The 15823-nt window shown below is 40.1% G+C and overlaps 1 long non-coding RNA gene across 2 annotated transcripts in view; it reads left to right on the top strand.

The window, feature by feature from the left end:
- Positions 1-3530: 3530 nt before the first annotated feature.
- LOC122539303 overlaps positions 3531-15823 on the top strand; it is a 66519-nt gene continuing 54226 nt past the window's right edge. The window contains exons 1-2 of one of the 2 annotated variants that reach the window (XR_006309028.1): positions 3531-3760; positions 10597-10748. This is a non-coding gene — a long non-coding RNA (uncharacterized LOC122539303). Of the gene's footprint in view, positions 3761-9622; positions 9920-10596; positions 10749-15823 lie in introns of those variants that run through there. The other variant, XR_006309027.1, reaches the window with a different exon arrangement.

A 15823-nucleotide genomic window follows, 5' to 3' on the forward strand; every position in this document is an offset into this window, starting at 1 on the left:
ATGGTGCAATTAGGCAAGATTTAGGATGCATAGGATGGGGAAGGGAACTTCAGGGGATGGGCACAATTGAAATGTGGAGCTTGTTCAAGGAACAGCTACTGTGTGTCCTCGATAAGTATGTACCTGTCAGACAGGGAGGGAGTGCTCAAGCAAGGGAACAGTGGTTTCCTAAAGAAGTTGAATCTCTTGTCAAGATGAAGAAGACAGCTTATGTTAGGATGAGACATGAAGGCTCAGTTAGTGCGATTGAGAGTTACAAGTTAGCCAGAAAGAATGTAAACAGAGAGCTCGAAGAGCCAGGAGGAGACATGAGAAGTCTTTGGCAGGATCAAGGAAAACCCTGAAGCTTTCTGTGGGTATGTCAGGAAGAAAAGAATGACTCAAGTAAGATTAGGGCCAATCAAGGACAGTAGTGGGAAGTTGTGTGTGGAGTCCAAGGAGATAGGAGAGGTGTTGAATGAATATTTATCGTCAGTATTCACACAGGAAAAAGACAATGTTGTCGAGAAGAATATTGAGATACAGGCTATTAGAGTAGACAAGATTGAGATTCATGAGGAGGAGATGTTAGCAATTCTGGAAAGTGTTCTAATAGATAAGGTCCCTGGGCTGGATGGGAGTCATCCTAGGATTCTCTGGGAAGCCAGGAAAGAGATTGCAGAACCTTTGGCTTTGATCTTTATGTCGTCATTGTCTGCAGGAACAGTACCAGAAGACTGGAGGATAGCAAATGTTGTCCCCTTGTTCAAGGAGAGTAGAGACAACTCTGGTAACTATAGACCTGTGAGCCTTACTTCAGTTGTGGGTAAAGTGTTGAAAAGGATTACAAGAGATAGGATTTATAATCATCTAGAAAGGACTAATTTGATTTGGGACAGTCAACACTGTTTTGTGAAGGTAGGTTGTGCCTCACAAACCATATTGAGTTCTTTGAGAAGGTGCCCAACCAGGTGGATGACGGTAAAGTGGTTGATGTGGTGTATATGGATTTCAGTAAAGCATTTGATAAGGTTCCCCAAGGTAGGCAATTGCAGAAAATACAGAGGCATGGGATTGAGGGTGATTTAGCGGTTTGGATCAGAAATTAACTAGCTGTAAGAAGACAAAGGGTGGTGGTTGATGGGAAATATTCATTCTGGAGTTCAGTTACTAGAGGTGGACTGCAAGGATCTGTTTGGGGGCACTGCTGTTTTTCATTTTTGTAAATACCTAGATGAGGGCGTGGAAGGACGGATTAGTAAATTTGCAGGTGACACTAAGATCAGTGGAGTTGTGGATAGTGCCAAACGATGTTGCAGGTTACAGAGGGACATAAATTAGTTGCAAAGCTGGGCTGAGAGGTGGCAAAAGGAGTTTAATGTGGAAAAGTGTGAGGTGATTCACTTTGAAGGAATAACAGGAATACGAATACTGGACTAATAGTAAGTCTCTTAGTCGTGTGGATGTACAGAAAGATCTCTGTGTCCATGTGCATCGATCCCTGAAAGTTGCCACTTAGGTTGATAGGGCTGTTAAGAAGGTGTACATTCTGTTAGCTTTTATTAGTGGAGGGATTGAGTTTCGGAGCCATGAGGTCATGTTGCAGCTGTGCAAACTCTGGTGCAGCCGCACATGGAGTATTGCATACAGTCCTGGTTTCTGCGTTATCGGAAGGGTGTGGAAGCATTGGAAAGGATGCAGAGGAGATTTACCAGGATGTTGCCTGGTATGGTGGGAATATCTTATGAGGAAAGGTTGAGGGACTTGAGGCTGTTTTCATTAGAAGGAGGTGGAGACGTGACTTAATAGAGACATACAAGATTTTCAGAGGATTAGATAGGGTGGACAGTGAGACCCTGTTTCCTCAGATGGTGAGGGCTAACACAACGGGGCATAGCGTTAAATTGAGGGGTGATAGATATAAGACAGATGTCAGAGGTAAGTTCTTTCCTCAGAGAGTAATAAGGGCATGGAACATACTGCCTGCAACAGTAGTAGTCTCGCCAACTTTAAGGGCATTTAAATGGTCATTGAATAAACATTTGGATGATAATGGAATAGTGTAGATTAGATGGAATTAAGATTGGTTTCACAGGTTGGCCCAACATCCTGTACTGTGCTGTAATGTTCTTGTTCTATGGTTCTGACCTTATGGTGAAGGGAAGGACAACTGATAAAGCAGCTGAAGATGGTTAGACTAGAACACTATCCTGAGGAACTCCTGCAGTGATGTCCTTGGACTGAGATAATTGACTTCCCAAAACCGCAACCATCTTTCTTTCTGTCAGTTATGATTCCAACAAGCAGAGAGTTTTTCCACAATTCCTATTAATTTCAATTTTGCAAGTGCTCTTTAATGCCAAAATTACTTAAATGATGCCATGATGTTCAGGGCAGTCTTCTGACTTTACCTTTGCAATTGAATTGTTTCCATGTCAGGATCAAAGCTCTGAAGAGGTCAGGTGCTGATTGACTCAGACGGAACCAAAACTAAGCAGTGAGCAGGTTATTGCTGAGCAAGCCTCTTGATTACATTGTTGAAGACACCTTCTTTACTGATGATTAGGGTGGCCTGATGGGGCAGTAACCAGCTGGTTTGGATTTTACTTGCTTTGTATCAATAGGAGATTGAGAAAGCGGACTTTGATGCTTCAAGGGGGATGTGTTTGCCGTTGTTCTTTCAGTGCCTAAGCTGATGCCAGGAGATCTGTTTAGTTTCATGTCTGTTTTTAGGCTTGATTATGGTTTTAATAAACTCTCTAGTCTTATTAGCATATGAGAAGGTATTCAACTCTGTATGATCTGGAACCTATGAAATGGGAATTCTGAGTGCCCAGCCTGTATTTCCTGGGATACAGAATCTGATTTGGGAGGAGAAGGAAGGAAGTTGTCAGCATTCAAGGAGCAGGAGAATCAATGTTTTGGGCACAAAACCTTCATCATTCCAGCACCACACTCTTTACTCTGATCTCCAGCATCTGTAATGCTCACTTTCATCTATGAGAAGGAAGGAAGGAAATGACACCTACCACATGCACCATGAACAAAGTGAGAGGAACTACATTATGAGATCTTCCAATATGACCTCCTTATCGATTTCAAACCTTCTAGGGAGTGAATTTCAACCGTTTATATATGAAGTGAATAACACCTTTTTTCACCCCAACCCATTACCTTTAAGAAGTCCAATGTGATTTATAACCATCCATGGTTTTGAGACCTTCATTATTTTATTCTTGCTTTGGAACTCAAATTAAGGATCAAACTTTGAATTTTGAGCAGCAGCTTTTTTTTGGAAAGGAGGAGAGACCAAACAAACTGATAGTTTGGTTATGGAAACTGGCCTGGAAGGATAATTGTAGGTTAATTATTGTCTTAAGAATACCTACGTTGTTTTGGCACTGAGATGTTCTCCACTCAAGACTGGCAACTGGTTGGATGTTGAGTTGACCAATCAAGAATGGAATGTTGTTGTCCAGCCAATCATAGAGAAGATTGCTAAAAGAGAGGAAATAATGGGCGAATCACTGCTGAGTGGGACTTTCGAGCTGTGAGTGTGTTCTGAAAAAGCTTCTGGTTTGTTTTCTTCCCTCTGTCTTTTGGTTTTACTATATTGTCAACTTGATTGTTGTTTGATAAGAAAATACTCCTTCGTAAGAAGTGAGTGAATAATTCTGGAAAGTTACTGGAGCTGGTTTGATGCATCAGTGACTTTGGAATTCAAGCAAGACCTACAGTTTACTTGTCTGTGAAGATCTCTATTAACCAAGCATTTCTGAAGGTATGTCACATTACAATTCTTTTCTTCCCTTTATCCCTTAACTATGTCTGTCTGTCTGTCAGTCTGTCAATGTGAGAGTGGGTTTTCTGGTTAAAGAAAATTGGGCTTAAATCATAGATATTAAGAAAGTTGCCTTTTTTTAACCTATGTTCTGTTAAACAATAGCATATTGATGATTTCTTTCGAGGTTATAAACTTGGTGGATGATATCAGTTATTCTTCAAGTCTATTTTGGACAAATGGATAATTTTGAGGGTCACCAAATGTTTTAATTTTGCTGTGTTGTGAATCTATGATTAGTAAATCTGGTTTAGTCTGGCTTGCTATCCTTGTGTCGTAACAAAGGTAAGTGTCTGGAACATCACAAAGAGTTCTTTATGGCCTTTATAGATCAAAGACACTTTATTCCATCAAATGTGAAGTCCTTTGAAAATTCCTAGAAATCCAGGAAAATTAATTATTAGCTTTTGACTTTTGCTTGACAATGTGATCACAAGTGTCTCATTTACCACAAATTGGAGGCCAAGCTATTCTGCATTGAGATTGGTACAATCACATAGCTGAACCAATGCTCCTCAATATCTGCTTCAGCCTGGTAATTGTGCCCAATTACCATTCGTGTCCAACTTCTGAAAGGAACCACAAATTGAGCTTCAACTCAACAGGACTCCTTTACCACTAAGAGACTACCTATTCATCTGGATCAACTGTAACCAGCACACCATCTTCCCTATTTGTCTATTAACTAAACCTCTCCTGGATCTCTTCTGCTTATTCTAAATATGTGCTTATCTAAAAATGGCCTCTGAAAGATCATTAGACAACCAAGTTACACCAACTCTATAACCTAAACAAAAGCAACAGTCTGTTTATTGGCTGGTATCAGTGAATCATGCCCAATTCTCACTTTGTAAAATTTATCTAATTAACTAATGTATCATACCTAAAATACTGCTTTGCAATAGATGATCAGAAAATTGTTAAAATCATTAACTGTCTATATTAGATAACTGTGATCACAAATCCCCTAAAATCAACACTTCCCTCTATCTATCCTCAGTTACCTCCTCAAAGTCTTCTAATAAATTGTCAGATATGAATTGGGCATGATTCACTGATACCAGCCAATAAATAGACTGTTGGCACCGAATGTTTTGGTCTTGATAAAATGGTGGGGACAACATCCTATTCTCTAGCTAAGGTGTTGGGTAACTCTTGCCTGGGTCTTCCTCCGTTTCTTTTGGTCTGTTTTCCATTTGTCTAATGAAGACTGCCTGAAAAGGACAGCTCCCTGAGGACCACCTGATGAGAGCTACTTCCTACAAGAATTGTCCTCTGCCTCTGCCTATGCTGTTTCTATGAGGGCAGGTTACTTTCTTGACATTGGATGACCATTTTCCCCTTGCCCACCTTCATCTGAGGGTTAGTTTACCATTTTTCCTCAGAATAAATTCTTATTTTTAAAAATGATAAATATTGAAAATAGGGTATATTTGGCACCAGTTAACTTTTTGAAGGTACTCTATTGGATATGGTGACCTCTGTTTCTTGTAATTCTTTCCTTTATTATCCAACACTGGAATTTTGGAAAGTACTTATATAATAGCTATTAAAGAAAGTATCATGTTACACAGTAAATACTAGGAAACATAATTTTTTGATGAATCATAATATCCAACAGAAAGCAGTGAATGTCATGTGTTTGGATTTCTAGAAGGCATTTGATAAGGTGCTGGATGTTAGGCTACTTAATAAGATAAGAATCCATGATGTTGAAAACAGTAAACTAGTTTGGATTGAGGTTTTACTAACTAATGAAAGACATTGGGTTGGCATAACGGGACATTTTCAGGTCGAGAACCTGTGACTTCTAATTTTTCAGAAGGACTACAGCCTTTTGATTTTTGATGCTGTCTGGCTTGCTGTGTTCTTCCAGCCCCCTGCCTGTCTACTTTGGATTCCAGCATCTGCATTTTTTGTCTCTTTTGGAAAGACAGGCAGGTGGACAGAGGAGTAGGGATTGTTTTTTTTAATAAAAAAATGAAATTAAATCAATAGCAATAACAAAACTAGGGTCTGATGATGTACAATCTGATGATGAACCACAAAGGTAAGAAAAAGCCATTATAGGAGTTATCTACAGGCCTCTAAACAGTAGTCAGGATTTAGATGTACCAAGAGATAGAAAAGGCTTGTAAGTAAGGCAAGGTTACAGTGATCATTGGGGATTTCAATATGTAGGTGGACAGGGAAAATCAGGTTGGTAATGGATTACAAGAAAAGGAATTTGTGGAATGTCTCTGAGATAGCTGTTTGGAGCAGCTTGTGGTAGAGCCCACCAGGGAACAAGCAATACTGGGATTTAGCATTGTGCGATGAGGCAGACTTGATAAGGGAGCTTAAGGTGAAGGAAGCCTTAGGAGACAGTGACCATAATATGACAGAATTTACTCTGCAGTTTGAGAGGGAGAAGGTGGAATCAGATGTAACAGTATTCCAGTTGAATAAAGGCAACTACAGAGGAATGAGGAAGGAACTGACCAGAACTGACTGGGAGAGGAGTCTAGCAGGAAAGACAGTGGAACAGCAATGGCAGGACTTTCTGGGAGTAATTCAGGAGACATAGCAGAGATTCATCCCAAAGAAAAAGAGGCATAGTACGGGGAGGTGAGACAACCATGGCTGACCAGCGAAGTCAGGGACAGCATAAAAGGAAAAGACAAAGTATATAATGTGGCGAAGGCCAATGGAAAGCCTTCAAAGACCAACAGAGGACAATGAAGAAAGAAATAAAAGAGGGTAAGCGAGCCAGTAAAATTATGGAAGATTGCAAGACTTTCTTTACATATATAAAGGGCAAAAGAGAGGCAAATGTAGACATTGGACTGTTGGAAAATGATGCTTGAGAGATAGTAATGGGGAACAGGGAAATGGCTGAGGAATTGAATGAGTACTTTGTGTCAGTCTTTACAATGGAAGACATGAGTGATATCCCAAAAATTCAAGAGAATTGAGGGCAGAACTGAGTATGGTGGCCATCAACCAGGAGAAAGGCCAGAAAGTGGATGAATCACCTGGACTTGATCGGCTACACCGGAGAGTTCTAAAGGAGATAGCTGAAGAGATAGTGAAGCCTTTAGTGGTAATCTTTCTGGTATCACTGGAGTCAGGGAGGGCCTAAAGGACTGGAAAATTGCTAATGTAATCACCCTACCTCTCCCACCACCCAGTTTAAGAAGGGAGTAAGGCAAAAGTTTGCAGCTGATACAAAGATCAGTGGAGGGGCAGATAGACAGGGAGGCTGCAGAAAAATTTATAGGCTGATTAGCCTGACCTCAGTCGTTGGTAAGATTTTGGACTCCATTGTGAAGGCTGAGATTTCTGAATACTTGGAAGTGCATGGTAAAATAGGGCAAAGTTTTCATGGTTTCATCAAGGGGAGGTCATGCCTGACAGACCTGTTAGAATTCTTTGAGGTAACAAGCCTCAAAGAAGCCTTTGAGCTAAGGAGCTAAGCTTAGACTAAGGAGAGCCAATGGATGTTATCTATCTGGACTTCCAGAAGGCCTTTGATAAGGAGCTGCACAGGAGGCTGCTGAGTGAGATAAGGGCCCATGATGTTACTAGCTTGGATAGAAGATTGGCTGTTGGGCAGAAAGCAGAGAGTGTAGATAAAAGGGTCTTTCTCAGGATGGAAGCCAGTGACTAATGGTGTTCCACAAGAGTCAGTATTGGGACCACAACTTTTCACTTTATACGTTAATAATCTGGATGAAGGTACTAACGGCATTCTGGCTAAGTCTGCAGATGACACAAAGATAGGTAGAAGGGCAGGTAGCATTGAGGAGGCAGGGAAGCTGCAGAAAAATCTAGACAAGTTAAGAGAGTGGGCAAAAAAGTGGCAGATGAAATAAAATGTGGGAAAGTGTGAGATCATGTACTTTGGTAGGAAGAATAGAGGCATAAATTATTTTCTAACTGGGGAGAAAATTCAGAAATCTGGAGCACATACGGACTTGAGAGTCCTAGTCATGGTTTCTCTTAAAGTAAACTTGCAGGATGGGTCAGTAGTTAGAAAGGCAAATACAATGGGCACAGTGGTTAGCACTGCTGCCTCACAGGGCCAGAGACCTGGGTTCAATTCCCGCCTCAGGCGACTGACTGTGTGGAGTTTGCACATTCTCCCAGTGTCTGTGTGGGTTTCCTCCAGGTGTTCCGGTTTTCTCCCACAGTCCAAAAATGTGCAGGTGAGGTTAATTGGACATGCTAAATTGCCCGTAGTGTTTGGTGAAGGGATAAATGTAGGGGAATGGGTCTGGGTGGGTTGCGCTTCGGCGGCTCAGTGTGGACTTGTTGGGCCAAAGGGCCTGTTTCTGTAAGTAATCTAATCTAATATTGTCATTCACCTTGAGTAGACTGGAATACGAAAGCAACCATGCACTTCTACGGGTTTAAAAGGCACTGGCCAGACCACATTTAGAATATTGTGAGTAAGTTTGGGCCAGGAAGGATGTATTAGCGTTGGAGCAGGTCCAGAGAAGGTCCATGAGAATGAATCCAGGGAAGAAATATTTAATGTATGAGGAATATTTGAGGACTTTGGGACTATACTCAATGGAGTTTAGAAGTTTGAAGGGGGATCTGATTGAAACTTGAAGAATATTGAACATTCTGGACTGAGTGGATGTTGGGAAGGTGTTTCCATTAGCAGGAGAGATGAAGGCCGGAGGGTGCCCCTTTAGAGAAGAGGGAAGGCCTTTTACAATGGCAGTAGGGAGAAACTTCTTAGCCATAGAGTGGTGAATCTGTAGAATCCATTGCCACAGAAGGCCAGATCATTGAGTACATTTAAGACCAAGATAGATACATTCCTAATTGCCAAGGGGATCAAAGGTTATGGGGACAAAACAGAAAAATGGGGTTGAAAAACATGAGAGCCATGATCGAATGATGGAGCAGACTTGAAGGGCTGAATAGCCTAGTTTCTGCTCCTATAGAGTCTTATGGTAAAGAAATTTGGCATTGTCTGAACAAGTGAGATAGAACAGGAGAAACTGAGAGAATAGAGTAAACTTTACAGGAAGCCGGTTGTGAGGAAGTGCCCTCAAAGTAATTGTGGGCAAAGATGCCTCTGTTAGAAGACATGGATCCACACGTTCCAGAAAACAAGACTGGCAGATTGAGGAAGGAAAGAGAAGTATTAGAGGTGTAATATGTGAAGAGTGAAAATTGCAAAACGAAGTTGCAGTTCACCAGTTCAAGCTCAGAGCCAGAAACTGAACCATTACAGTCATCAATGTATCGGAAATAGAGGCAATGGAAGGTCTGAGTAGGATTGGAATAAAAACATGAGAATTCAATACCCAAACATCTTGCCCCAAGGAGTGATGGAAACAAAATATTATGGAAGATGAAATTGATACTTTACAGGTACAATAAAGATACACGTGTGCAAGCCACTGACAACTTCTGTAGGAAGTCATAAAGAATGCAACAATGCTTTCATGGTTTTTTTTACCAACAAAAGCGCAAATTCTGTGTTAACTAAGTTGAATCCAGAAACACTTAGCCCCATTTTCAAAAGACAGCGATTTACTCATATACTGTTCATATATATCAAAATATTGTGGCAATATTAACTTGTCTGCAGTGGTTGAGTTTTTTCAGATCAATAATTGTTGTTAAGGAGATAACATTAATAGAGTAGAAACGACCCAAAGGAAATACTAAAAGAACATCAAACAACACAACACCATTTGCCAACGCTTCTTAACTTTTAAAAATCAAATCAAAAATTGTGACTCAAGAATCTGAACTCCAAATTAACAGGCTTTGCCGCTTTCCTCTGATGTCTGTCCAAGAAACGGGACTACTGCGCATGTAGCAGGTGCATATATGTTGCTCCTCCATCTTGAGAAACAGTTTCATCCCCAAAATACACTTTAAACAAAATAATACTGGCTGATGTGTTAATGGTGCAGCGGATGGAGAATGCAGTGGGGAGGATTGAGGTCAGGGCAGTGAGGCAGCAGCTTGCTCGGTCTGTCAGTGCTGTCAAAGTCCAGCACTGACTCGCTGATGGGAAACAAGCACATGCTGGGGGAGTCGAAAAGCTGTCAGCTTTTTACATTTTAAAAAAAAATTGCACCGACATTCACGGTGAGTAGGAACCGTTGATTTTTTTTTTCCTTTAAAAAGAAATGCACTTTGCAAATCTCGCTGCGCCTAATGATGTGTATGTGAGCAGGGTAAGAGGAGCTGTTCAGCGCCATCGCCCTGTATTGTTTCATATTGTGCTGGTTGCGGCGCCAGTTTCTGTAGGTTTGTTTACAAGGCTGGCTGAGATCTGTGAGAACGATGCAGCGACCGGCTGCCGTAGTACGAATGTAATATGTTTCTTTTTACATAGTGATGAAATGCTCTTTATGTGTATGTGCTCCAGGACAAATAAAAATACACATTAAGCATACTCTGACTATTTAACGTTTTTGGTTTGGAAATTCCAGCAGTATGTTATCCTAAATGTCTCGAAAAATGCCTTCCACATTCTTAGTATCATTGAGACCTGACAATTTAAACGAAATAGTGTTTTTTAAAAAACAAATGCAGTGTTAGATATCAGAGCCGAGAGCGGTGGACGTGTGACAGTAATTAAATATTTCTGTCTGGTGATCGGTATAGGCTCTAATGTTGGGACATCAATCATGTAGACACACTACTGGCATCCACACCTACACAATGTGGTTCAGTCTCTCTAGCCCTTCTCTGTTTTGTCATTTTCAAGATGGAGTTCCTTGGAAGGTTTAATATTAGCTGACATTTTTTTCTTGTTCCAGATTAAGACTGCTGGACCAATCAATTTAAGAATGGAGCTGACCAAAACATCCCTTTTCCTCATCTCTTTATGCTTCTGGATTGAACTAGGTTTGTCCAGTGATAAGTCTTCAAAGAAAGGAAAGTCAAAGAAGAAGCAACATCTGTGCCCATCGTAAGTTCTCTTCGTTTTCATCTAACTGAATTACAATTAGTATGTGTGCTTTTTAAAAGTTGGGTACTTCCCAAGAAATGATAATCAGTGGTTTCAGGCTTACTAAACTCTTTCCAGATATCATACAGCTTTACCACACAATATGGCTACTGCACAATTACAACAAATTCTGATCATTTTAAAGGGCTTCTATCTTCAATGAGAAATACTCAATAAAGGCTTCATGTTTCATTGTCATGTTCTGTCATAATGATATCTTGGAAAAAGATTGCCAGTTTAATTAACATCAGTTGGTGCATACCTCTTTACAGATAGAAGAAAAGCTTTCCCAAAATTTCCTCAGTCTCTTTTAAATAGACATGTGAATGTGATTGAAAAAAAGGCCTGCAATTATCCCTATGACAAATATAATATTCCTTCTATATGCTGCAGAAGTGATAACTCGATAGATTTGGGTGTAAGTAACATAAGGCTGCTATGCCATTTTTAGGAACAATTCTACAACACAAATTGCAACAGTTTAAGAAGATAGCTCACCATCACCTTCTCAAGTGAAACTCAGTATGGGCAAAAACCTAACCAGTAATACCTACCTCCTGTGAATGAATTAAAAAAGGAGACAGACATTGTGAATTTCTATGATGTCAGAAGTCAGTTGCAAATGTTAGAAAAATGCAAAGAACCATGATGTAGTTTCTAACCACATAGGGGTCCTGCATGTTATTTCCTTTTAACTGCAGCTGAGGCTCGTGACATAAATCTTTCATCAAGTACAATGGTTGCATACCAACTTTCTCATTTGGAGATTTTACTTGAGCAATCTGGTCTGAATGACGGAAATTGGAGTGTAAGGAAAATATGATTTTCAGTGAAGGAAGGTCTCTGTGCCAAAACTGAATGTTACGTTTTACATGGCTAGAATCCCCACAGTGTGGAAACAAGCCATTTGTCTCAACAAATCCACACCAATCCTCTGAAGAGTATCCAACCCAGACCCATTCACCTACCTTATTATGCTCCATTTACCCTGACTAATGCACCTAGCCTACACCTCCCTGAACACTATGGGCAATTAGCATGGCCAGTTCACCTAACCTGCACATCTTTGGACTATGGAAGGAAACCAGAGCACCCATCTTACATGGCTATTGAACAGTCTGAAATGCATGTCCCTATCCTGCCTGTTTTGTCTTCCACCGTCTTCCACCATGATAGTCATAACAAGTAGTCCAAGTTGCTATGATTCTACCCATTAATCAAACTCCTATCTATAGGAACCATCTTTAGACCAGAAAACGTTGAAGCAAAATCAGCCATTTAGTGAGCTGATCTGATAATCCTTCTCTTCACTTTTTCTGCCTGATTTTCATAATCCTAAAAACACTGATTACAAATCTGTCTGTCTCAAACTTGAGTATTCTGAATGATCCAGACTTGACAGCTCTCTGCAGTAAATAATTCCCACTGATTTACCACCTGCTGAAAGAAAAACTCCATCTCTCTGTCTTATCTGGGCATTAGAACTGAGATTATACTCTCTAGTCCTAGACTGCCTCACAAGGAGTAACAACACTTCCACATCTCCCCTTTCAAGTTCCCTAAGAATTAGATTAGATTACATTAGATTACATTACAGTGTGGAAACAGGCACTTCGGCCCAACAAGTCCACACCGACCCGCCGAAGCGCAACCCACCCACATCCCTACATTTTACCCATTACCTAACACTACGGGCAATTTAGACGGGAATTGAACCCGGGTTTCAGGCACTGTGAGGCAGCAGTGCTAACCACTGTGCCACTGTTATGCTATGTTTCAAAAAGATTTCCTCTCATTCTTCAAAACCTTAGTGAGTACAAGCCCAATCTATTCAACCTCTTCTGGTAAGAAAATTCCTCCATGTGTGGGCTCAATCTCGTGAACCTTGTATGTGCTGCCTCCAACGCCAATATATCTTTCTTTAGATCAGGAGACCAAAACTGTTCACAATATTCCAGCTTTGCTCTAACTAGGGCTTTGTATATTTTTAGCAAGATTTCCTATTTTCATACTACATTCCTTTTGAAGTAAAGGCCAATGTTCCATATACCTTCTCTATTATTTGCTCAACTTGTACGCTAGCTTTTTGTGAATCTGTTGGAAAGAAACTAATTGTTGGACTCCGACTCGTACATTTCAAAAAAAGGTTGCAAAGTTACAAATTTTCCATTTCTGGTTACATGGCGCCTGCCCATAACTCCTATTGGAAAATACAATATTTGGTGGATTGTTATCTGTGTGTGAAAATCCTGTAGGCCCCACTGATGCCAAATTTTCAAAATCCTCTTTCGCATTCCAGGCAGATAAAGTTCAGTACTAGGACTAAAAATTCATTTCAAAAAACTAGTCCAATAAGTTTTCAGATGCAACTTACAAACTTATCTTGTTCTTTTGTCATGCTGGTTACAGTTACTTTGTTAAACTTGATTATTAAACTTAATAGAAATCTGTGGATAGAATTTTATGAGCAAAATTAGTTTCTTTCCACTAATGCAGTACATATCTACCATGTGTATTTTATGATCTCCCACCATGTACTGTGTACTCAGTGAATACACAGTCATGTGGTGCTTGCCTGCAGAGTAATATTTGTAGTATCTGCACATCTAGAAAGACTCAGGTTATTTTCTTTTGAGCAGTGGAGGCTGAGGGGAGACTTGATAGAAGTTTATTAAATTTGAGATGCATAGATAGGGTTGACAATCAGAATCTTCTACAGTTGAAATGTCTAATACTGTGGGACATGCATTTAAGGTGAGAGGAGAAGAGTTCAAAGGAAATGTAAGGAGCAAGATATTTGCACAGTAGTTGGAATGCACTGCCAGGGGTGATGATGGAGGCAGATAAGATAAGGGCATTTAAGAGACTTTTAGATAAGCACATGAATGCGCAAGGAATGGAGGAATATGGACGAAGGTCAGGCAGAAGGGATTAGTTGCATTTGGCATCATGTTCGGCACAACATCGTGGGCCAAAGGGCCTGTTTCTGTGCTGTTATGTTCTATGTATGTTCTATCTGACTGTGAAACTTCAAGTTGGGTAAATGCGATATGAGGAAGTTTACTAGTATGACATTGCTGGCGAAATATTACTGTTATGATTTCATGACAGCAGTAAATACCAAATAACCTCTTCAAAGATCTCCTGAAAATCACAAATGACGTTATGGTAAATGTAGTATTTTGAAAATGTAATCACTGATACCTTGTATGGCATCTAATTTTATGCAGTAAATTTCCCCAAATAGCAATGTGAAAAGGGCTGAATAGTTTGAATAGTGATGTTGTTTGAGATGTGAATATTGGACAAACAACAATGGATAAATCCATGTTTTTACTTTAAGATAGTGTCATGTAATTTTTTACATGAAATAAATAGAAGGACTTCAGTTTTACATTTGCTATCAAAAGTGGCAGTGCAGCATTCCTTCAGAACTGGAAATGGCTATTGAATGTAGAACCATAGAACAATACAGCACAGGAATAGGACCTTCAGTACATCATGTCTATGCTAACCAAGATGCCATTCTAAATTAATCTCATTTGTCTACATGTGCTGTATCCCTCTATTCTTTGCCTGTTCATGTATCAGTCTAAACGTCTCTTAAAAATTGCTATGGTATCTGATTCTGTCACCTCGTCTGGCAGTGCAATCCAGACACTATAACCCTCATTGCCTTCCACATCTCCTTTAAACTAAGCTCCCTCCCCCACCTTAAACCAGTCCACCCTCATACATGATATTTCCATCTGGGAAAAAGACTCTGACTATCCACTGTATCTGTGACTCTCATAATTTTATTTTATCTATCAGGTTGTCCCTTAGTCTCTGACCCCCTACTGAAAACAATCTAACCTCTCCTTATAGCTAGTACCTTCCAAGCCAGGGCAACATCCTGATGCTCTTTTGCACCCTCCCCAAAACTTTCAAATCTCACCTATAGTGTGGTGACCAGAACTTCACACAATACTCCAATTGTGGACGAACAGAAGTTTTATACAGTTACCATGTGACTTGCCAACTTTTATAGTCAATGCCCAGGCTGACGAAAAGAAGCATGCGTATGCCTTTTTTACCACCATATCCACTTATGTTGCCATTTATAGGGAGTTGTAGACTTGCACTCCAAGATTTCTCTGTATGTCACTGCTCCGAAGGGTCCTGTCTTTTACTGTGTATTTTCATTTTGAACATGACCTTACAAAATGTATCATGTAATACTTGCCCCAATTAAACTACATCTGCCATTTCTCTGCCCAAATTTCCAATTGTCTTTGACAACCTGCTTTACTCTCCACAACTCCACCAATTTTAATGTCATCTCTGAACTTACTAATCAGACCACCTACATTTTCATCCAAGTCAATTATAAATATTGCAATCAACAGAGATCCCAGCACTGATCCATGCAGATCTACTGGTCACAGACCTTCAGTCAGAAAAACATCCTTCAACTATCCTCTGTCTTTCATGATGAAATCAATTTAATATCCAACTTGCCAACTCACCATGGATCCCATGTGATTTAATCTTCTGGATCAGCCCATCATGAGAGACCCTGTCTAATGCTTTAGTAAAACAAAAGTAGATGCCCCTTTCCTCATCAATCATTTTTATCACTCCTCAAAAATCTCAATTAAATTTGAGACAAAACCTCCCCCAAACAAAACCATGCTAACTATCCCAAATAAGTTAATTATTTTACAAATGTAAGTAAATGCAGTTCCTGAGAATTACCTCCAATAATTTCCCTATGATTGATATAATACTCAGTACTTTATAATTTCCTGGATTATCCCTGTTGCCCTTTAATGAGCTATTCTCAAGTCTTCTTGGAACTCAGCTTTGGCTAAAGAGGATGCAAAGATCTCTGTCAAGGCCCCAGAAATCTCCTTCTTTGCCATCTTTAGTACCCTGGGATAAATCCGTTCACTTCCTGGGAGTTTTTTACGTGCATGTTTTTCAAGACATCATTAAGGCTGAGACCCCCTTAACTTAGTTTTGGTCAAGTCTCTCATGACAGACTCTAACCCAGA

This window comes from Chiloscyllium plagiosum, chromosome 32 (assembly GCF_004010195.1).
Source record: "Chiloscyllium plagiosum isolate BGI_BamShark_2017 chromosome 32, ASM401019v2, whole genome shotgun sequence".
In the NCBI taxonomy this organism is placed as follows: Eukaryota; Metazoa; Chordata; class Chondrichthyes; order Orectolobiformes; family Hemiscylliidae; genus Chiloscyllium; species Chiloscyllium plagiosum.